The 24,543-nt window shown below is 45.8% G+C and overlaps 1 protein-coding gene and 1 long non-coding RNA gene across 2 annotated transcripts in view; both read left to right on the top strand.

Moving 5' to 3' along the window:
- The first annotated feature begins 8,947 nt into the window (after nucleotides 1-8,947).
- LOC142872312 (uncharacterized) lies at nucleotides 8,948-19,663 on the top strand. Its single transcript, XR_012920518.1, has 2 exons — nucleotides 8,948-9,265; nucleotides 19,465-19,663. It is a non-coding gene; the product is annotated as an uncharacterized LOC142872312 (long non-coding RNA).
- A 1,355-nt stretch (nucleotides 19,664-21,018) lies between these two features.
- Nucleotides 21,019-24,543, top strand: part of SH3BP4 (SH3 domain binding protein 4) — an 89,113-nt gene continuing 85,588 nt past the window's right edge. The window contains exon 1 of the mRNA XM_012753290.2: nucleotides 21,019-21,216. The gene's annotated coding sequence lies outside the window, so the exon portion shown is untranslated. The remainder of the gene's footprint in view (nucleotides 21,217-24,543) is intronic.

The following is a 24,543-nucleotide window of genomic DNA, read 5'->3' on the forward strand; positions in this document are numbered from 1 at the left end:
CAGACTCCAGAGCTCCAGTGCTCTTGAGGAGAGGCAGGATTGCCCACCAGGGGGAAGAGAAAATTTTCTGAAGTGATTGAAATATTTTACATCTTGATTGGGGTGTTGATTTCATGTTTGTTAAAACCATCAAACTCAACACTTAGGATCTGAGCATTATGCGATACACAAATTTTCCCAGAAGATACTAAGCTATATTTGGGGGGATGTAAAAGTCAAAACCAGGAAAAGAGTTCACCAAAAAACAAGAGCAGTGGGCACTCCAGAAAGGAGGCAGGTGTGCGACCAGAAAGGACACATGGTAGGGTTCCAGAACAGTCTCATTCCCTGCCTCAGACAGGATTGTTGGTTTTACGATTATTTGCTAAAACATGTATTCCTGTTTTATGCTGTTTTCTGTATGCATTTTATATTTCACAATTTAAAAATAATTTTTTAAAATATAATGGCAACATTCCAGTTCTTAGAAGACCTTCATCTATTTCCACAACACAGACTTTAGCAACACGCTTTACATCCCTCATCTCCTCTTAACACCTCTCACCCATTTTCACATAGATTTCTAATGAAGCAGACTAGTGATCTTTTTGTACCTTATCATCCAACGCCCTCAGGGGTTTAGATTTTCATCAAACAGTTTATCAAAGTATTTTCTTTAACAAAGACAACTCCCTTCCTAAGAATAATTCTGGTACTAGTCATAAACTAATAAAATTTACACCTTCTTACATATATGGGAGATGAGAGATGATAGCTAGATAGATGATAGGTAGATAGAGACATTCCTTAAGAACACTGCATTTTCAGCATCCTGGGATAATATGAAACTAATTATTTTACTTTCTGTGAGTCAGAATCTTCTAGTTTCTATGGTGATGCACTACCTCCAGCCATGCTTGACTTGTTCTGAGATCCTTTATAATTGGACTATGACATCCTCAATACACAGCTGAGTGAATAACCCATCATTCTGAAATGCATTTTACAATGAAACTCAAAGGGCTATGCATTCAGACTGCACATCAAACGCATTTATGTGATGTTGAATATTCAAAAAACAGGAATGCAGAGTTAGCACTCTTCAGAGCTCACTCAGAGTAGTGGTGGCCATAAACAGTATCCATCTCTGAGTCTATTTTAGAGGGAAAATTCCTGGAAATAACAGAGGGGCTCATATTTAAAACTTGCTTCTAATCATGATCCCAAATCATAAAGCATATTACTATAATAGAACAGCAACTCCAGTATACTTAGATTTATATTCAGCCTATTTTAGGAAACAAAGTAGGAGGAATCACGAGCATTTTGTAATTTGCTCCTGATCTGCTTTCCATTTCTGTAGAAAACGTGTTCATCTGTATGACTTTTTGTCACTAGGGGATTAAAACGGAGAAAAGAAAAAGCACAAAGCTCAGGTCTCAGGCATCTGCAATAAGCCTCCCAAGTTCTTGAGCTAGTCCTTCAGGAATGTGCCCACGAGTCCCATGCCAGATTTGGGAGGTCACTCTGGCATGAAAGACATTCCCCATGTTATCTGCCATTCTCTATAGACTCTCCTATAAAGCTCAGGGAATGATAAAGGACCAACTCAGTAGAAATCAGCATGTCCATCAGTGCACATGGCTAAAGGCTGCCAGTGGGCCTGGCCTGGCCATATCAGATCCTTGACAGCAGGTGAGTGAACAGCCCCTCGTTTCAACAGTACAATTTACCATGTACCTCCATGGCCCCAATCATTCAGAGACAAACCAACAAAGGAAAAGAACTGAGCCGCTTTGCCACATCCTTAAGTGTGACCCAATGAGGAACTAAGCTCTGGAACCCAGTGAAGGAGGGAAACAGTATGGTGTTTAGCCTCCCATTCATCTGAGAAACTCAAATTGTTAATGCATCCAGGTTCTTCTGCAACATCATCAAAGTGGCCAAAGCTAAAAATAATAATAAATAATAACAGCAACAACATATTTCCATCAACCAAGCACAGTCAGGAGGTGATGTTTTCTGAACCCTTTTTCGAGAGTGAGTCCTGTCTATACAAAGGGTAATGATGGTATTTAATGTCGATTGAATGCTGCCAGCATGCCAGACACTATGCCATACTCTTTTCATTTACTATGACCTTTGTTGTGGGCAGAATTGTGTTCCTGCAAAATTCCTAATCCCCAGTCTCAGAATGTGACTGTATTTGGAGGCAAGGCCTTTAAAGAGGAAATTAAGGTAAAATCAGGTCATATGTATAGGCCCTAGTCCAATACAACTGGTGTGCTTATAAAAAGAGGAGACTAGGATAAAGACACAGGTGGCTCACACCTGTAATCCCAGCCCTTGGGGAGGCTGAGGCAGGGGGATTGCTTGAGCCCAGGTGTTTGAGAGCAGCCTGAGCAGATCCCGTCTCTATAAAAGATCCCGTCTCTACAAAAAATAAATAAATAAAAATAAAAGACACAGGGAGACAATCGTGAAGGCCCTGTAAAGTATAAGCCAAGGAGAGAGAACTTGGAAGAAAATAGCCCTGCCAGCACAGTTTGATCTCAGACTCCTAGTCTCTAGAATTGTTATAAAACAAGTTCCTGTCGGTACTATGTTAAGGCAGCCGTAACAAACTAACACAACACTTAACTATTTAGGGGAAACCTTATAAGGTAGGATTGCTATTATTACCCCACTTTCCCAAAGAGGAAGCTAATGCCTGAAGCCACACAGGTGGGGAACCAGGTGATGGGCAAGCCCCAAGTCAGGCTTCACACCAGAACTCTTAACCACCACACCATACTGGCAACAAAAACAGATTCTGGCTGATTTAAGCAGAAAACTCATTTACAGAAGAATATAGGGAGCCACCAGCAGACAAGCTTGGCTGGTGGGCACAGAACTGGTACCAATGGCCCGGATCACCCTGAGAGGACAGGCCTGTCACTGCTTCTGAGCCCAGGACCCCAAATACTTCCGTAATTATTTGGAAGTATACTTCCACTGCCTGGGCAGAGCATCCTGAAGGTCCTTCTGTGCATCCCAGCTCAAAGCCCAAGTTGGTCATGTGTTGGAGGAGCCTGCATTACACCCTTGGGCACTGGCTTTGAGGGGATAAGAAAGCAAGAATTGGTTTGGAGCAGCCATCCCCAAACTTTTTGGCACCGGGGACTGGTTTCATGGAAGACACTGAGGAGTGGAGGGGAGGCAGAGCTCAGGCAGTGATGTGAGTGATGAGGGAATGGCTGTAAATACAGATGAAACTTCACTCCCTTGCCCACCACTCACCTCCTGTGGTGCAGCCTGGTTCCTAACAGGCCACCGGTACCACAGAGGTACCGGTCTGGCCTGGAGGTTGGGGACTGCAGGTTTGAAGGGTCGAAAGCTGCTCTATTTGCCTGGGTTCAGTTTTTGTAGTGGAAAGTAGGCTTGTTCTCCAAAAAGTATTCCTAAAATGGGATATTCCTCATATATAAAGAGGAGCTTCCAACACTGGGCAGCCAAAAGAAAACCAGGCTTGGAAAACCTTCACCGTGTTGCAGCCACAGGACAAGTGGACTTGGAACGATTTCAAACAGGGTGGGCAAGACAACCTGGTCTTCAGTGAGCCCAGGACAGAAAGGATGTGGGGAGGTGATGATGCCTCCCCTCAAGCAGGAAAAGGGCTCTCATCAGAAGAAGGAGGTCATAGTTTTGTATATGCCCAGGAGTCAGTCAGACACAGCCCCGATGCTAGCAGTCTCAGGGAGGTGAACATCTGGTCAAAGCTGGTGACAGCTGCCTCTAACATGCCCAGACCACCAGGGACTAAGGAAACTCTCACCTCTGCAGGAGTGAAATCTGAGGCTGGCCAGGGAGGTGGGAAAAGGGACTCAGACTCTGAGGGTGTTGCCACAGGCGACCTCCAAGAGTTCTATGAACTTGTGATCTTAAAATCTGTTTCTGTTGCTCTTTCTGAGACAAGGGCAACAAACTGAATTAAAATGTATTGAACTGTATATACTCTACATGGACCATGTTTTTGGCAAAACAGATGGCTCTAGACAGTAAAAGATATAGTCACTATAATTGAAAAGATAAAAAACACACATGCTAAAAGTAGAATAATTAAAATTCTTAATAACAGTTAAAGGTAACAACTGGGTGGTTAGCATACAGCAGTTCAAGAATAATTACCAGGTGAATTTTAAAGATAAAATTGCTATTCAAAGAAAATTGAATTTTAGACTAACTCCCACAGACATCTGGAGAACATATTTTCCAGCAGGATGAATAATCACGGCCAATCTATTAGGAGGTCAGTGTCACTAAATCTTGGTGACATCAATTCTTATTAATACCTTGATAAATTATTATATCTCTGTTTACTTGGACACAGTGTTGGGTTTTGTTTTGTTTTGTTTTTAACCAATACTCAATAGAGGGCATACAGATTATCCAATTTGTGGATTATGACAATAAATACTAAGTTCTGGGCTTCCTTTTTAGCAATTTGGGAGACATTTCCCAAGATTAGCTGGAGTTTGCTCACCACAAATGAGCATTCACACTTAGCATAATACTGGCCTAAGAAAACAGAACTGGGCAGGGCGATTGGTTGGAGACACACAGACACACACTCTAAAGCTAAAAATAAAGACCATTAGGTTGTGGGCCCATTTTGCATTATCATTACCTCTTCTATCAGCACAAATAATTTAGTTTTATAAAGTACATCAAAACTCTTAGGAAAACGTGAATCTGTGATAAACTATTTCCATTATCTCTACTTAAAGATTTCCATTTCCAGATATAGAACGCCTTTCCCAGAACTGTCTCTTTCACTTTAGAGAGAAAGGAAAGAGCTGGAAGTGTTTTTTGAAAACAAGTGACATAATGCAAAAAGTTCCGTAAGCCACAAGTGACCAGATGATGCTCACAGGTTCGACATAGTCCTGGGGAGTTTGCCGGGACACAGGGGCAAGCTCCTGCCTGCTAGCTGTCAGTCACTCCAAACCTTCTCCTTCATCCAATAAACCACACAAATGCAAGCAAGTAAGGATGCCATCAGGGAGGTAACAGCTCTAATTTGTTTTAATTACTTGGAGTAATACACCAACCATGTAGAAAACACCTGTACACTGCAACACCCCAATTGAGAAGAGCTGGCATAAGTGTATAATAAAATAACCACCACTTTTAAGTAATACACTCCCTCTCCAACACCCCCAGCAAAAAAGGTGGCATTTATTTTGCACACTAACTATATACTCAAAACTTGGGTCCACCTCTCCAAGGAGATTTGTGTGCAAACTTGCTTGGGAAAACCCATTCTTTCTTACTAAGTGCTGAAAAGCACCAGTTATGTTGGATCACAGTTTCTTAGCCAAAAACTGGGAAGAATCTGCTACATGCTGTCAGAAAACTGCCTAAATATTTAAATATAATATAATATAAAATTCAGGGGGTGTTTTAGTTGTGCTGTGGCAGAGAAACTATGCTGCTCGACCAAAATGGGGACACAGGTAGACAGTTAGGAATGGTAAACGCTCTGGAAAGGTGGAGAGGAAACCAAGGAATTGTCCTGGATATGTGAGGACATGTGAGAGTGTGTTTGTGTGTGCCCTGTTGTCTAGTGATGGGGACAATGGGCATGTCTGTTGGCCTTCACCAGCTGTGAACCAAAAACAGGGGTCCCATCTGTAACTCTCAGGCTTCACACTCCTGTTTGGGACTGCTACAGCTAAGTCCCCCCCTTGCAGAAAATTCATATGTATCTATTCTTGGATAAGTGTTTTCAACATTAGAACCACACAAAACATGACTGAATCAAATCTATTATTTCCCAGCAAAGCCAAACAAGTATTCACTGTTGTTTTAAAATTACCCTAGTCCTGTGAAGTAAGAGTTGCTCTCACTTTCTCCTAGCGATTTCATAAACAGAACTTTCCAAAAGTGTCCCAAAGAAGTAAATATTTAGAAGGCATGTTTGGCCGATAAAAATATTTCGTTAATAAATATTTAGGGAAAAGAAAGTGTTTCTCTAAATGGTACCAACATGAGCGATTCCTACATCAAGAAGAAAAACGTTTTTACTCAGTAATAAATGGTGAATCTATTTTAATTTATTTTCGGAATCCAAACTTACTCAGCAAAGTTGAAGGAATTCCAAGATCAAGATCTTGGGGAACCAAAATGCATTGCAAAATTTAACATTTTGTGAAGAAAACTAATGGTTGCAGACAACTAAAAGCCTACGGGGGTGCTTTGAGGAGATAGAGGCATCCCTGAACAGTCCTTGTAGAGAAGGTGGCCAAAGGAAACACCACACACACACACACATTTTGTCATTTTAAACTATTTTGTAAATGTATTTAAACAAGCAAATTATTTGGAAGTTGCACATTCTGATGTTGTTTTGTAGCACATGAAGGGCCTTGACTATTACGCTTGGCCTGTTTCCCAAATACATTTCAGAGTTAACAGCTCAATCATAATTCCGGGTTAAAACCATTCTTCATCCGAGAGTCAGAAGGTTGTAGATGAGTTCGGCTAGCTGCTTCTCTAGCGTTCCTGGCTACTAAGGGTAAGGTGCAAATGTAAACCTTGGTAGGTTTCTTTATTCAGGGGCACCCCCATTTCTAGCTGGTGGCAATGAATGAGGAAGGGGAAGGTAAGGCCTCCAAAGATGCTGGCAGACATTAATCCAGATGTGGTGCCCCAGGGAGCAACAGTTGCACCTCTGGAGTTTGTTCCTTGGTCCCTTCCTATCTCCCAAGTATTGAGAAGCCCCTGCTAAAACTTCTCTTTCCACCCCCTTACCCAGATGATTTCTCAGCATTCCCCTGGGTTCATCATTCTATAGAGATCAGACTTTCTGGGCCCTCGAGTGTGGAGGAAATCTATTCATTTATTCTTTTATTCTACCAATACTGATTCAGTCAGTGGCAGACACTGTGGGCAAGGGTGTGAATACAAAGGCAAATAACCCCAAACACAGTTTTTGCCCTCCTTGTACCAGGAGATAAAGGAAATGGAAATGGCCTGGAATTACAGTCTGTGCCTAGCAGCATCGAGCAGAGCAACAGGATGTCCTATTCTCTGGGACAAGAGGGACTCGGGCTGACCAACCATCTGGGTCTTCCTGGGACTGTCCCAGATTATCACTGAACATCTCATGCCCCTTGAAATCCTTCAGCCCTGGGCAAACTGGACTGTCGGTCACTCTTGCAGGAACTTGAGTCAGGCAGAAATGGGAAGCTTCCCCCCAGGAAGAGGTGGTAAGCAGATATCTGGACCTGGGATATAGAGGCAGCAATTGGATCTGGGCCTGAGATGTAAATCCGGGGTCATTAGCATATAGATGATAATTAACTGTGGGAGTGTGGAAGAGATCCCCTGGGGAGCGGGTGTTGATTGCCTGTCTTATCAATCAAAGCAGCTGACCTCCTGCCTTCCCAGGGATGGTTTTCCCTTTGAACTCTTTGGCTGATACTAACTCGTCCTTCCTCACTTCCCTTTTGGTTCTCACTTACCTGATGCTACATGGTTGCCTTGAATTACCTTTCCCTTTGTCATCATGTTGTAGGCCTGACTCATAAGCAGCCTGTCCCGGGATTCTGTGTTTTCAATTCAATTTTTTTCATTTTACTTGCAGAATTAACCCATTTATACTCATCATTATTTCTATTTGGTTTTGCTCCTGTCATCTCGTTTTATGCTCTTTTGTTTGCTTTCTGGTTGTTTCCTTTCTATCCTATGTTGTTTTGTTTGGGTGGCGTTTTCTTTTTCCCCTTTTTCTTTTGCTGCATAGACTTCAGTAGTGATTTGTAAGGCAAATATTCTTTTAATCTAGTCATTGTTACATGAAGAGTGCATTCTTAAACTTAAGGGAAACGGTCCAAGACAGCAAAGAAACAAGCTTTGTAATATCCTTCTACAAGGAAAATGGTGCATTTGGAGATTTTCCTACTGTCCCTGCTCCCCCCCCACACACACAGCCTATGACAAATTAATCTGGACCTATATATACCATTATTTTCATCTTATCCTGCACATCATTCCTTTCAACAACATCAAAAAATACGTTTTAAAATAGTGTTTGAAAAACGACATGGCTTTACCTTGGTCTGCTTACCTGTACTCACCTCCGGCCCTCTCCTGCCATACTTTCCTGGCGTGGGAGTTCTGTTCCACGGCTCATTTGCAGTTTATTCTACAGGGGTTTTTGTTTTGTTTTTGTTTTTTGGAGTATCAGTTTTACTCCATCTCTATTGTGGACTCTCCTTCTCAAATACGATTTTTATCACCATCTTCAGAGCTGTCCTCTCTGTGGTGCTTTGTTCTCTTGTCGTCTACACTCGCTTGTCTGGCACGACACAACCCGCTGTGGCCCTCCTGTCTGCTCCCAGCAGCTCTGGGCCCGGGTTCCCCAGCCTGAGGGCTGCATTCCTGCGTCGCCTCGCTGGGCTGCCTCCGATTTCCCTTCTGTCTGTGTCTGTGTGTCCCGCAGACGACGCTGAGAACAGACGGGGACACGGACGGCGCCGGCGCTCACTGGTCACTGGGCCGGGCAGGGTCCGTCACGCGTGGCACTGGCCTGGTGTCGCGGCCTCCGCTTCCAACCTCCCCTGGCCGCGTTGGCCTGGACCAGCAAGAGGCGCCCGCGTCCCCACAGCCACGACGCGCGGCACCTGACGCCGCTGAAGGAAGGCCAAGCCGTGGTCCGGCCAGGCAGGACTTCCGGCTGTTCCAAAGTGTGAGGAGAGAGAGGCGGCCCTCAAGCAGCGCGAAAACTCAGTTCCGCTACCAACTGCTACATGCAAGACACTAAAAGAGACACTCACGGAGGCCGCTTTTTATGTGAGGAAAGCCGGGGCTTTTTTAAATTTTCTTTATTTTTATTTTTTATGTGAGGAAAGTACGTGAGGAAGCCAGGGCAGCGGGAGGCGAGGCTGAGCCGGAAGCCCGTGGGCGGCCGCCCGGGAGGTGGGGGAGGGGAGGAGGAGGCGGAGCCCGCGCGCAGCCGCCCTCACGCAAGATGTGGCCCCTCCAGGCCACCCTTCAGCCTTCGTCTTCCCGTCTGTACCCCCAAACCAACAGACAACGATTCGAGAAAAACCAAAAACTCTTGGTCCGCTCCAGCCGCTGTCCCGTCTGTATCCTGTCATTCCCAATTTCCGGGTCCTCGCACTCACCTCACAGTTCCCGCTCTTTTCCCGCCGCCGCTGCCCGCTGTCGTCGCCATGGCCGAAGCGGCCGGTGACCCTCCTACTCCTCTGCTCTTCGCTTTTTCGTCGCCTCACTGGAAGCTGAGGTAACTGTCCCTTCTCTCCTCCCTGACACCTTCAGAGGCCCCAGCTGCCCCGGCGTCCCGTGTTTCTCTCATGGCCTCTTCTGTGCCTTCTCCCAACGCCCTGTGATGCCCAGCTGTTTGCCAGGGAGCGTCGTGGCAGGCCCCGCGGGGACCGTAGTGACAGTAGTCTCTCCTCTGGTGGCACTTACATTCCCATGTGGGGAAGAAGGGAGGCAGAGCAAGGAATGAGTGACAAATAAACGAATGGTTACGCGGACCACAGGGTCGAATGCCAGTCAGCACTGGGCAGTGAAACAAAGCGAGGCAAAGCTGACGGGAGTAAGGCTAGGAAAGGATTTAACTGGATTAAGGTGACCAGAGGGTGACAGGGGTGACCAGACACTGAATGGCACAGGGAGGTGGCCCACGTGAAGGCCTGGGCTGGGGCGTGCGCCTGGCAAACGGGGCAGCAGGTCCAGGGATCCCGAGGCAGGTGCCTGCTGGGTGCGTTCGGGAGCAGAGGGGTGCGGTGGGAGGAAGGGGTGCACGGAGGACCGAAGCCGAGGTGGCCAGGGGCAAATGACGGTTTCCACCATTGTCCCCATGAATCTACAACATCAGCCCACGCCTCTCAGTCAAGACTCAGACCCCTGTAAGGTAAGACATCTCTATTTGGATGTCCCATACATATTTCAGACTCACCAGGTCCCAACCTGACCTTGTCATTTTGCCCAGAATGACCCACCATCCTGTGAAAGGAGACAGTGCCCACTGAGTCAGCCAGGCCCACACTGCGGTGTCATTCTAGACTTCTTTTCCCTCGCTTCCTCCACACGGCCACAGACTGGACGTCCCCTGCCTCCGTCGCAGCCTCTCTGCCTGTGCTCTCTGCTCATCCGTAACCTGCCACCACCCATGACTTCGTGGGACAACCATTTCACTGTCCTCCCTGACCCGAGCCTTATCCCCTCCTGGTCTATCATCCATGTTTTGGACAGAAGGGACTTTTGAAGAACTGAAGTCATCATGCTCCTCCTCTGCTTGAAGTCTACAGTTTTCAGTCAAAATCCCTTGTAAAAGTGATCTGTCCTTCATTTGACACTCTTGGGTCATGGTCTTCCCTAACACACACACATACTACATATGCACTCCTCTGCGCTGCCCACCATGGCACCTGCTCTGCCTTGCAATGTCCCTGGCTGTCCCACATCACCTCATCTTCCCACCAGTTCACTCCTCTGCTTAGATCCCAGGAACCCCTTCCATTAGTTTATGCCTGTCGTCCTTCAGAACACAACCCACTTTGTTCAGTCAATTTGGACACATACGATGAAACACTCTCTCTCCATGAAAGAGGAGGTGGCAACACTCTGTCAATTGCTTCAGAACCATCTCCAGGATGTTCTGTTTATGCAGAAAGCAAGGTGCAGTATGGTGTGCATGGGAGGCTAGCATTTGTGTTGAAAAAATACACTATTAGAAATGTAATGCAATTACATTACATAGAAATGTAATGTAATCGGTAGAAAATTTGGAAAATAAAATGGAGGCAGTACCTCAAAAAAGCAGAGCAAAAAGACAAAAAGACAGAAAATAGGTGAGAAAAAAATAATGAAAACAGGGCATCAATCTGGGGAGGTCAAACAGCCAAAAAATAAGAGTCCCAGAAAGAGCAAATAGAGGGGCTCAATTTATTTTTTAAAAATTTCAGGAAAATTTCCTACAATTTAAACACACATGTTTCCAGACTGAAAGGCTGTTAAATTGTCCGTCACAAATCACAATAGATGAAAATAGAAGACAAAGAAGCATCTCAAGAAGTTTCATAATCCTGGGAACAAACAGAAATTTCCAAGGACATTCAGAGAGAAAAAAATCTATTCCTAAGATGGGCTCTGCATGTTAGATGTGAAAAAATTAGTCTTTCTGGATGAAGTGATAAAATTCTTGTCAATAGATAAAAAGTTTATTCATAACTTATTGTGTTTACTCTTTTCTTTGGTTGCCAGGGAGCTCGGAGTTAAATTATATGCTCAGTTGTAGGCATTGTCTTCAGCCAAGATTTGCTGGGGTAAATCTTTAGTTCATGTTACAAAGCTCTGAGACATTTTTTTTTCTTTTTAATGGCTTTGTGGACTTTGTATTATTTACCATAAACTGTCCAAATCTTCCTGGAGATACATGGCATGAAAACAAACCTAAAGAGTCTCCTCTGTCCTCCCACCTCTCCAGAAGTGTCCAGCACCAGCTGGTGCTTGAGGCTCAGTTGCACCCTGGGATTCCTGTTTGTGGTGCCAGCCTCCTCTCCTTCTGCACTGCTCCTTCTTCCCTTGGAACTCCCGATGATCTTTCTCGATGATTTCCATGTTTAGGGAAAGGAGAAAGGAAAATGACTCAGATTTTTTATATGACTATTCATTGTCTGTTTCCCCTCCTCAATTTTAATTCTAGGAGAGCATGCCCACTGCTGTATTCCCTGTGGCTACAACAATGCCTGGCACATAGTAGGCTCTTAAATATTTATTACAGGAATAAATGAATCTGGACTGTGGGGGATTGGGAGGACTTCAGTGATGGTCCAGTCCATCTGCTTATTTGACTGAAACTTAGAGAAGAAAAGCAATATATTCAGGCTCACACAGGTAGCTGTAGGCACACCTAGGATTATCTGGGCCTTACCTGTTGGAAGCAACAGAAGGTGCCAGAGTTGCTGGTGAAGAATATTTGATGCTAGAGAGATCTGAGTTCTAGTCTCTGATGTGCTACTACCCAGCTCTGTGTGATATTGGGCAAAAATATTTAATCAATGAGAATGACTTCTGTAACATGAAAATAATAGAAGGCAACATATGCAGCATAGCATCAGCCTCACCAGCAGCACCCAAGGACTGTTAGTTCAAGTAGACTCAGAGTTTCTGGGGAAGGTGCTACCCTGTATAGTACTCATGGAGATCCTAGGATGACAGGCTGCGCCTGGGCCTGACTCTCTCTGCAGCTGCCCAAGAAGCTAGACCCAAAGGTCAGAGAGCCCTCAAGCCCAGGGAGGGTGATCCACCTGCAAGGTGCAGAATGAAATAAACCGCAGGAAGTGCTTCTCATGGAAACAACTGACAAAGACTTGGAATCCAAAGATCGCATTTTGAACAAGTGCATAAATAGCGTGCCAATCACTGGGCCTGGGAGTTCTCTTTGGAGAGATGCAGTCACAGGTCCTTGTGCAGGTGAAATAGATCAGGTTTCAAAGGACTAAGAATTGGCCCAGAAACCAGCATGCCATTCATTTGCTGAAGTTCTGCACCACTGCCTCTGTGAGGAGGAGCTGGAAATTGATATCAGAAACCAGAGGAAGGGGTTAGTGTGCAGTATAATTATACATTTTTAATATGTTACAGTTCTTTGAGAACCAGTCCCTTTGTTGCTGTCTAAAAGAACTTCTCACATATTAGACATCAGAAAGAGATGACATCCCTCCCTGCCCCTATCTATGAGTGCTGATTTTCTGATGCTCAGAGGGGAAATTAAGGAAGCCCCTCCCCCTTATTTCCAAGCATGTCTGGGCAGAGAGCCTGTCTGATTATGCCCCCATGGCAGCCCTCATCATGCCAGTTACATGGAGAGAGAGCAGGTTACTTCCTCAGACCATCTGCCACCTGCCTACCACCCTCCCCTATCCCAGAACCTCTGGGAAGAGTGGCTGATGCATATAACAGTCAACTCCAAGGGAGGCCCCTGGGGAGAAACCACCCCAAAGCTGACCAGAGGCCACCCCTCAGCACTGTCTCCTGCTGTAGGGGATGGTTCCAGCTGCTGCTCCCTGTTGACCAGAGGGGAGGGGCTGCCTGGCAGCTTCAGAATTCATCTCCAGAAGGGGGCTGTCTGCTCTCAGATGACTGGGGTTGAATGAATTGTGAGGTCCATGTCAAGACTGTCTTGGAGTCCCAATAAAGTGTGAACTGTCCTCCACACCGAGTGGGCTGGAGAGATGGGTCCCTGTGCAAAACAAGCATCCCCACACCTGGGCATGAGTTTATTCTTTTCTTTTTCAAACTATCTCTCAAAGGCACCTGATTCACAGGTAAATGTGAATAAGCAAATCATTTCCCTACTCTTTGCTTTTATAATCAAAATGAGATGGAAATAAGAAACTGACATAGTCCCGTGCCTGCAATTTCCAGGTAGCCTCAGAACAATGGCTGGAAGCTCCGATTTCGGAGTGGGCAGACCTGGCGTCAAGTTCTGTCTATGCTAGCTGTGATCTTAGGGGAGTCCTTTGAATTCTCTGAGCCCTGACTTCCAGACCTTCAAAGTGGGGATGATGGCAGTTATGCCCACCCCAAAGGGTGCTGTGGGGATTGAGTACAGTCACCCACATAAGGCACCTGCACAAGGTCCCTGCCAGGACTTGCTAATGGTGGCAATTAATATTGTCATGATCACATGGGGCCTCCCACATCCCAGGGCTGCAAATGATGCTGCTGGGACATGCCTCTTTCCCTCCCAGACTCCTCTTTCCCCACTGTGGGCTCAGGTGGGCCTCCCCAGGAAATGACAAGATGTCACCAGCCTTCTGTGCAGCTTCTCTTCCAGCAGCCTCCTGAAAAAGTCCCAGATTTGTGTCCCATTGGCCTGATGTGGGTCAAGTGTCTATCCTGAAGGTTCATACGGTCCAATTGTCTGGGGTTGAGTCAGGAGCTGTCAGCCCCATCAGAAGCACACACAGGAGAGTGTGACTCCCTAAAGGAAAACTGGGGTACAGTACACGAAGAAGGGGGGCCGGATGGCAGACAAGGCAATCCAAAGCACCCCAGCAGCCAGTAATACAAAAGTCCCTTGTTAACTTTTTAGACCTTAAAAATTAATAGAACCCAAAACACCACACACTGATTAGAATGTTCCCTCTCCCCAGTGAAAAACATGCTATTTAAATAGCAATATCAAATATATTCTTCCCTGACGCCCAAAAGGACAAGGAGGACAGAAATGTGGCTAAGGAGGCAAAGAAGTAAAGGGAGTTCTCATTACGTGAGAATAGAAGGAAAGAAGGAAGGGGAGGGGAGAGGTGGAGAGGAGAGAATAAAAGAGATGGAGCATGGGAGGGAGGATGGGACAGAGGGAGAGAAAGAGAGAAAGAACACCCTCTCCAACATCTTCTACACAGAAAGAAAAGCCCATTCCACCAGAAGACACAGCAGCAAAAGAGGAGAAAAACTTATAGGTTTGCTATGGAATCTGTGTCCATATCCCATTTACATTCCTGAAAACACCAATTTAATTTTTTCCCAATCATATCTAATTATCGTTTTTTACAAATTGACAAATTATAGTTGTATATATTTATGAGGTACATAGTGATGTTATGATTCATGAATACAATGTGAAATAATTAGATCAAGGCAATTAACATATCCATCACCTCAAATACTTACCACTTTCTGGGGCGAAAACATGAATTTTACTCTCAGCAATTTTGAAATGTATAATATATTACTATTTACTATATTTACCACACTATGCAAGAGATCTCAAAGATTACTATTCCTCCTGTATAACTGAGGCTTTGTACCCTTTTACCATCATCTCCCCAGTCCTCCACCCTTCAGCCTCTGTAAGCACCATTCTACTCTCTGCTTCAAAGACTTTGATTGTTTTAGATTCCACATATAAGTGAAAACATGCAGTATTTGTCTTTCTGTGCCTGGCTTATTTCACTTAGCATAATGTTTTCCAATTGTCAAAAATGATAGAATTTCTTTTTTTTTTTAAGGCCAAGTAGTATTCCATTGTGTTTATATATCACATTTTTTAACCCATTCATCTGTTGATGGACACTTAGGTCAATTCCACATTTTGGCTATTGTGAATAATGCTGCAATGAATATGGGAGTGTAGATATCTCTTCAACACACTGATTTGAAATCTTGTGGATAAATACCCAGAAGTGGGCTTGCTGGATCATATGGTAATTCTATTTTTAGGCTTTGGAGGAGCTGGTTTACATTCCTACTAACAATGTACAAGAGTTCTCTTTTCTCAACATGCTTGCCAATGCTTGTTATCTTTCGTCTTTTCAGTAATAGCCACTCTAACAGGTGTGACTTATTATAGCATCATGGTTTGCATTTCCCTAATGATTAGTGATGTTGAGCATTTTTTCATATAATTTTTGGCCATCTGTATGTCTTCTTTTGGGAAATATCTATTCAGGTCCCTTAACAATTTTTTTTTTTTTTTTGAGACAGAGTCTCACTCTGTTGCCCGGGCTAGAGTGCGGTGACATCAGCCTAGTTCACAGCAACCTCAAACTCCTGGGCTCAAGAGATCCTCCTGCCTCAGCCTCTCGAGTAGCTGGGACTACAGGCATGCGCCACCATGCCCAGCTGGGCATGGTGGCGCATGCCTGTATATATATATATATATATATATATATATATATATATATATATATATATACACACACACACACACACACACACACACACATATATGTGTGTGTGTGTATTTAGTTGTCCAGCTAATTTCTTTCTTTTTCTTTTTTTTTCTAGTAGCGACGGGGTCTTGCTCTTGCTGAGGGTGGTCTCAGAACTCCTCAGCTCAAACGATCCTCCCGCCTTAGCCTTCCAGAGTACTAGGATACAGGTTTGAGCCACCATACACAGCCCCCCTTAACCATTTTTAATTAGATTATTTGTTTTATTTTTATAGAGTTGTTTGAGTTTGTTATATATTTTGGATATTAAACCCTCATTAGATATATGGCTTGCAAATATTTTCTACCAATCTGTAGTTTGTCTCATGGGTCTGTTAATTGTTTCCTTTGTTGTACAGAAGCTTTTTAGTTTGATGTTATCCCATTAGTCTATTTTTCCTTTTGTTACCTGCACTTTTGGAATCAAATTTTAAAAATCATTGCCCAGACTAATGTTGTGTAATTTTACCCTATGCTTTCTTTTAGTAGTTTTACAGTTCCAAGTCTTATGTTTAAGTCTTTAATACATTTTGAGTTGACTTTTGTATATGATGTGAGATAAATTTCCAATTTCATTCTTCTACATATGAATGTTCAATTTTCCCAGCACTATTTGTTGAAGAGACTATTCTTTTCCCATTGTGTAGTCATGCACTTTTATCAAAAATTAATTGGCCACACCTGTGTGGGTTCTCTATTTCGTTTCATTGGCCAAGTGTATCTATTTTTATGCCAGTACAATGCTGTTTAATTACTACCACTTTGTAGTATAGTTTGAAATCAGGTATTGTGATGGTTTGTTTGTTTGTCTTGACTATTTGGGGGTTTTGTGGTTGCATATGAGTTTGAGGATTGTTATTTCTATTTCTGTGAAACATGACATTGGAATTTTGATAGGGATTGCACTGAATCTATAGATGGCTTTGGGTAATATGGACATATAACAATATTAATTCCTCCAATCCATGAAACTGGAATATCTTGCTATGTATTTGTATCTTCTTCAATTTCTTTCATCAATGTTTTATAGAGTTTGGGTCTTTCACCTCCTTGGTTAAATTTTTTCCTAAATATTTAATTTTTTTAAGCCATTATAAGTGAGATTGTTCTCTTGATGTCTTTTTCAGAACATTTATTGCTAGTGTCAACAAATCAGTAGAAACACTGCTGATTTTTGTGTGTTGATTTTGTGTCCTGAAACTACCATATTCATTTATTAGTTCTAGTAGTTTTTTGGTGGAAAATCTTTAAGATTTTCTATATATGGGACCATGTCATCAGCAAACAGCAATAATTTCACTTATTCCTTTCCAATTTGGATGCCCTTTATTTCTTTCTCTTGCCTAATTACTCTGGCAAGGAACCAACACTGTGTTAAATAGAATTGGTGAGAATAGGCATTCTTGTCTTGTTCTGGATCTTAAAGGAAAGGGTTTCAATTTTTCACCATTGAGTATAATGTTAGCTGTGGGCTTATCCTATGTGGTCTTTATTATGTTGAGGTGCATTCCTTCTACACCTAATTTGTTGAGGGTCTGTATCATAAAAGGATGTTGAATTTTGTCAGCAGAGTGGGGGGCGCTCCCTGTCAAAATATTTTAGAACTGGAAGGATAGAGGCTTCCCAGAATGGCAAACAGATCACCCAACATTTTCTGGCTAAAAGAGGACTCTCTCTCATAGGTAGTGTCTTTCTGAATTCTGGCAAAGCAATGTTTTCTGAGCTGCCGGGGAAGCCAGGGAAGGGACACAGGATGGGACAGCATCTGCATGGCCCAGGACTTCCCATTTCCCACAAGATGGCCTTTGACTCCCAGCTCTTTTTCTCTCCCCATCTGGCACCTCATTCTTTTCTCTCCAACCTCACCAGTGTCATTTCAGTTCCTTGAGGGTGCAAAGGTCTTGAGAGCCTCTTCCCACATGCCCCTCCCTATTCCTTTCCCTTTGGGCCTAATGTTACTTTCACTAGGACCTTCTCCAGCCCTCCCACAGGTCTCTCTTATTGCTCTTGGGCACAGCCTCTGTGCTTTCTTTTGGGGCACTCATCACCACCTGCAGGCTTGTGGCTCTCCTTCTGTCTGACACTACACTGGGCTCTCTGCAAGCAGCAGAGCAGAGCTCTCTGTCTTGGGGGGGTACTCCTGCTCTTGGGGCCATGCCCAAGGGCTGGCACATAGTAAATGTTTGATACATATTTCTGGAACACATGCATGCCATTCTGCAGGCTTGTGAATCATGTGAGGAACACCTTCTTCCTCGATGTAAACCCACAGAGGGGTGTGTATCCCAGACGGGTTTTGCCAACATCCCCTCTGCATATTGTCAGTCAGAGACAACAAACTTGAGATTCCATCTGCCCACATTGATGAATCAATACCTATTGCTATGGATTCCTTTTGAAAAATATTGTGTGCCTTAAGCTCTTCTTTGCTCCCTTAGCTGAGTTTTGTATATTTTTATTCTATTTTCCCCCTGACATGAGCATCTTGATCATTATTGATTTCACTTCACTTCACCAATATTACTCTTTTTATTTCATTATTGAGAATGTCCTTGTACATAGAGAGATATTTTCACGATGGGCTCAGATGCAATTTCTATGTCGTTATTTCCTAATGTGAAGTGTATTTTATAGGTAGCCAGAATGTTACGACATATTAGAGAGTTTTGGAGAGTTCAGGATAGTATATGTCACTTGGGAGTTATTCTTGTCTGAGTTGCTGCTCCTGGGAGTGTTGTATGGATTCTGAGAAGCCTCTAGAATGAATCTTTGGTGGTGGTGGTTGGTGAAGATTGAACTATCACTGGTTTTAATAACAGACATGCTGTGTTGACAGTCAAACCTACCCCACTCCCTTCCTCTGTCTTCTCTGTGAGTCTTACATTTCTAGCCATGGGAGATTTCCTAAAATGTCACTTTTACTGTTCACTGAGTACACACCAACTCAGAGGAGTCCATGCCCATGGAAAGACTTGCCAAGTGGCATCCTTTTGTGAAGTCTAAACTTCATCATCTTGGACTTTCTCATCTACCCTTTTTCGGGAAAGCAATGTGGACAGCCTCTTGGAAAAAATATTTCTCCCTGGAGTTTATTTTAAAACTAGGATCATTCTCTTGGGTTTTATGTGAACCAAAGAATAACTTGGGAGTATATATATATATATATATATATATGTATAAATAATAATGATAATAGCTTATAATTATAAATGATGTGCTGTGTGCTTGGTGCTATGCTAAGCAATGTCCATGCATTACTTCAATTAATCCGTGCAAGCATTGTGCCCATTGTAAAATGAGAAAATAGGCACAGAGTGGCCTTGCCTTATGTTACTCAGCTGTCAAGTGGTGCAGATGGCATTCAAAGCCAGGCAGCCTGATTTTGGAACCCACCACAGTCTTTCTCTATATGTGTCTGTGTATGTATATGGACATATACATTCACATTACACACATATGCATCATATATACACATACATACTCATTAACACATATGTAAATGCTTGCAGATAGGTTGTGGACAGACATACAATCGCTGTTAACTGTGGAATCTGGGAGAGGATATGAAATTAGGATCAATGCTTACTTTTGACTCTACACATTTCTCTAATCATCTTAATCCTTTGAAACAAACATGTATTATTTTTGTACTAAAAAAACAAGTTATTGATTTTGCTGTATGTGTTCCCACTGGAAATGTTTATTGAATAATGGAATGTTATGAATAGCTCCTGTTTTTCCTTTTCTCTTACAGACCTTTAGAAGGGCAAGTAACAAAACCTGGTTGACCGAGAAAACATAAATTCAACAGGAAGCATCTAGAGACCCCCTCGCCTTCCAGGACACAAAAGAGAAACCAGTTCACAGACAACTTACACCTAAACACGTGAAGTTGTCTCCCCAGTTCATGTAAGCCAAGAATAATGCAAGTTATTATAGTAAGACTATAAGACAATGTTTTCTTGTCTCTTTTTTATTTGTCATTCTCTTTAAACATTCTGCTCTCTGTAAATTCCTTTCCTGGGATGCAGCTGGTTTGAAAGTGCTCGTGGCATGCCTACCTCATACTGTGCATAATAAGTGGACACCGCAAGGCATGCTCTCTACTTCCCTAGGCGACATGTGCAGATGCTTTGTTTACACACACATGCTTTGTGCCTGGACTGGACTTTGGTTTTCTTATTTGCTGTTTGTGTCTTGCCCTAGCTCTCTCATTAGTGTAGCCGAGGAGCTAATCATGCTTTGGGACATTCATGGTATTTCAGGAATTGTCTTTTCATAACTTTTGTCCATTTTCTACTTGGCTTGTCTTTTTCAATGTTTTATAGGCATTGTTTATAACATAGCATGGATGTTCAGTCATCTGGGATAGCAGTAATAATAGTAGCTAAATTTATGAAAGCTACTCTGTGCCAGGCACTCTGCTGAGCACTTTACATGCTGCATTTAATTTTCATATTCATTTAGGAAACTGAGTCACAGAGAGGCAAAATAACTTGGCAGATATTCAAGCACAGTAGGCTGGCTCCCGAGTTGTTGCAAATGTGCCCCCTAGAAACTCTGTCCAGAGGCTTCTCTGCTTCCTCCACTGGCCCAAAGAGAGCGGCCAGACTTGAGATTTTTTGAGGATTAAGTGTGTCAGTCATGGACAGTGCTTGCCACACAGTAAGTGGTGCATTCATTCACTGGGCGTTTATTGAGCACTTACTTGATACTATGTACCAAGCATGCATAGGCGCTGTGGACCCAGGGCCCACAGGTCAGACGGACGGAACCTGCAGGATTCTGACCTGTTCATTCAACTCTCATGCCGCTTAACAGAGGGCTCTTTTAACTTCTTGCTTGCCCCAACGGCCTCGCCCTCCCCCTCCTGCTGCCTGGCAGGTGCGTGGTAAGAAGCCTCAAGAGGAGGCGCGACCCTCCATGCCCCGCCAACGCCAGCCCAAGGGCCGAACCGCCCGGGGGCCTCGCTGGGTTCCTGGCCAAGGGGTGGGAGGACGGGCGTGCGGGGTACGGCAGCGTGGCCTGCACCGGATCCGCTCGGGACCGGGGACCAAGAGCCGGGCCAAGCCGGGCGGCCGGGATCCCGTTAGCCTGGACGGCGCCAAGAGGAGGAGGAGCGAGAAGACAATGAGGTACGGGGACTGGATCCCCGTAGAGCCCGCAGATACGGCGCAGCCACCCACTCACCAGGCTGCCCCTGCCCGGCCCCGCCCCGCCGGACTCGCCCCGCCCCCGCGCGCGGACCACCCTCCGCCCGCGTCCCGGCCGGTCCCGCCTCCCGCAGCCTCCGCTCGGGCCCGCCCCGCCGCCCGGCCCCGCCCCGCGCGGGACCACCCTCCGCCGGCGAGGCGGGGGCCGCGCGCTCCAGGCACTTTCGGCGGTCCCGGCCCCTCGCCGCCACCGCGGCGGCGATTCCCGCGGAGCCGCGCGCGCCCTCGGCTGGGCCGAGCCACCGGACAGAGAGTGGAACCGCGGGAGCCCGCGGGGACGCCATGCGAGCCAGGTAGGCAGGCGGCCGCGCGACCTGATCCCCTGCGGCCCCAGCCCCGCTGCCTTCCTCGGTGGCTCCATGCCCCGCACCCGAGTTCGGGGCCGTGGGGGTGCCTGGGTGCGGCTGGCGCGGGGCGGTTTCGGGGAAGCCTCGCGCGCCCCTCGCTGATTCCCCGGGCGCACGGGGCTCCCCGGAGCTGGCGGGCGGGGGCCAGGGTTCCGAGCGCCTGGCTGCTCTCTGATCCCCCCGCGTGCGCTTGGGCCGAGACTCCCAGTCCGGGCGGGCGGCCCTGCTGGGTGGCCCCCCAGGCAACCGGGCGCGTCCTCGGGGAGCGAATGGGGGTCGCGCTACGCTCGCTCACGGGGCCGTGGGGGCGCCACCCGCGCGCGGCTCTGGGGAGAAGGGAAGGGCGCGAGGTTCCCTGTTAAACTTGTTGGTGACAATGCATATTTCAACTTCTTCGAAGATCCCTTGTTTAAGGATGGGATTGAAAACTCCGGTTTCTGGCTTGGCAGTCGGGTGCCCAGGCTGCCGCGAGGTGACAGCGCCGGCGGGTGGGGACGAACTGGGGTGGAGGCACGGTGTTCTCGGCGACGTTCACTCGGCAGCCCGCGCCGCGGGTCCCAGCCCTGGGTCCCGCGGCTCCGGGCCCAGGCTGGCCCTTCCCGGTGCGGGGCGCCGGGAACGTGCCGCTCGGCGCTTGGAGTGGAAGAGGGTTGTGGAACTCACGGATCAAGGCGATGTGAAAAGGAATACTATACTGGATTTTGTTCGTACCTATTCTTTCCAAGCTAGTGCAGCCAATTGGTACTGTATGGCTTTTCAGTGATAATAATAAAGTTCGCATAACTTTTGTTCTGATTACAAAAACAATGCATGCTCAGAACAGAAAGCGTGGAAATAGGAATGCAAACAGCAAGACAGAAACCATCCCAAGATCCCACATTTCCTGCCAGCCTTGTCGTAGCCTTGCATGTTGAATCATTGGGTTAGAGCTGGAGTCATTCCTTTTTGCAGCCCTCCCCTCCCCACCCTGCTAAATGTGATCGTCTCTGAGCTCCAAAGTTTGGGTTTTTGTCCTGGCTCCCAACCCAGTCCCTTCCCTTGGGCTGGGGCTCTTCATGAGGTCTGTGGCCCAGATGGAGCCGCTCCTCCTTGTGTGGTTTTGGTTCCTTGCCTTGTAAACATGAAGGTAATGATTCTCAATCTGCTTCCTGGGCCACCGTAAAAATTAATGGGTGGTTTCCAGAGCGTTTGACATCCGTGGATGGACAGCGGCTGTACTTTAGGGTGCTGGGGAGCATTTTGCTGGTTCATGTTGCTGTGGTCATCCAGTACAACAGGCTACATCTCACCTGGCTGTCCTGCCCAGGAAACAGATTCCAGGAACGTACAGTGAAGCTTGAAGGAGAATATTCCTGGGTCTCTGCTCCAGGCCAAATCCCTCAACCTGGAGAGCTTGGAGGGAGCCCGCACTCTGAAACCCCTCTCCGGGCCTCTGCTTTCTGCATGAGGGGGATTTCCTCAAGTAAGGGAGCATTATCAAGGCGGGCCCCAGGTTGCACATTCATTGCCCGATTCTTGCGTGTCTGGAATGCCGAGGCCGTGCTGATCTGGGAGGGAACAGTTAGTTCTGAGAGGACACTTGAAGTGAACAAAACGGGCTTCCTAGGGATTTGTTTTATGCTCACTTGTTTATTAAATGAACAATGACCAGCTGCCTGAGAGAGTTCTGTGAGCTTTAATTTTTTTCCTGTTGTCCCAGGAGTTAGGCACTGCACTTTAGTGACCTTATAAAACAATTAATGGGGACCCATACCATTTGTTAATCCCAGATACCACAAGCCCAAGTGGGGAGAGGAGCCTCACAGGTTGCCTTTTGTTCCTGAGCAGCCCCCTCCCCCAAGCCACCGGGGTGGAAGATCCTCTTTCCATAACAGGTCTCCTGGGCTCCACCAGTTGTCATTTGATAGTTTCATTTTTAATTGTGGCTCCCACCAACACTTCGGTCTGACAAAGGTCTTGCTGCAGATCACAGCTAAGACAGGGGGTTTGGAAAGACCTAGAATGTGGGGGGATGAATTGCTAATACAGTGCCCTTAACCTGCAGCAGCAGCATCTGTTCTTATATTGTGCTCTTAATTTTCTCAGTGGAGGAGGAGGGGGAATCTTCCTGTATTTTCTCCTTTGCTGTTGTTAGCTCATCGGGCAGCTTGGAATTATTTCCCTTTGGGCTGTTTGAATAGACTTCTTATTCTAATGCTGGTTTCTAGTATGATAAGTTATGCTGCAAATGGGGAATTCGAGTTTATGCCCTTGGATCCTGAGAGGTGCTTGCTCCTGCTTTTAAATCCTCAGATCCTGGCCAGTTAAGAGCTCTTGGCTTCCCCAAAATTTAGTGGGAGGTATGTGTGCTCTCTTTTCTTGGGGAGCTTCTTACTGGAGCCCTTGACCCAAACAAGGCTGGGAGCCACTGAATGTAACCCTGCTGACCTCTTCCCTGGCTCTCTGCTCTAGGGCAAGCCACCCATTTTGAGGTGCCAGCCTTGTTTTGACCATGTAGAAGCTGCTGTTTTGCGAGTGGCCAGCCAGGTGGGTTTACCTTGGCTTTGTTATTTTCAAACTAGATACCTGAATTAGGCTGTGTTGTGATATTTCTTCTGAGAATTGGAGTCAGGCTCCTGGGACATATCCCAAGGCCCTAGAGATGGGCACCAGGACTTCTTTGTCTGAGGTCACTGCCTGACAGCCAGGAATCAGGAAAGGTCGCTGACCGGCTTAGCTCCAAGCAGGGAGGAGCTCCAGTGTTTACACTTAGCTTTTCAGGAGCTGGGCTGGGTCTCCAGGCTCCCCAGCTGTTTACACAATAGAAGCCCCACATTCTGCCCCCACCCCATGGAGGAGTGACAGAAAAATAATTCACTAAGCCCCAAAACACTCAGGGAACAATCCAGCTATTTTATTGCACGTTCTCCAGGAAGCCTAAACCAGCCACTCCATGGGCCCCCGAGGGCATCCGCATATTACATAACTCAGCACCTGATGCCATCGCTCTGAGGGGAAGAGTGTCCATAATCAGTCCAGAAGGGGAGAGAATTGAGAATAAAAGGTGTGTGTGTGGTGTGTTTTAAGGTGTGAAGGGTGAAATCCCTATTAGAACATCACAGCCACCCACCTGCCAGGTGAACGGTGCCTCCTTAAATCATCAATCAGCATATGGATTTGAGGGAAGAGGATGGTGTACTGAGTTTCTCTAATTTAATGGGAGATTTGGGGCATTTTAAAGGGTGGCAATAGTTGTCAACATAGCAGGCCCTGTGTGCATACTTTTTGAATCCC

The sequence above is a fragment of the Microcebus murinus genome, chromosome 8 (assembly GCF_040939455.1).
Source record: "Microcebus murinus isolate Inina chromosome 8, M.murinus_Inina_mat1.0, whole genome shotgun sequence".
Taxonomy (NCBI): domain Eukaryota; kingdom Metazoa; phylum Chordata; class Mammalia; order Primates; family Cheirogaleidae; genus Microcebus; species Microcebus murinus.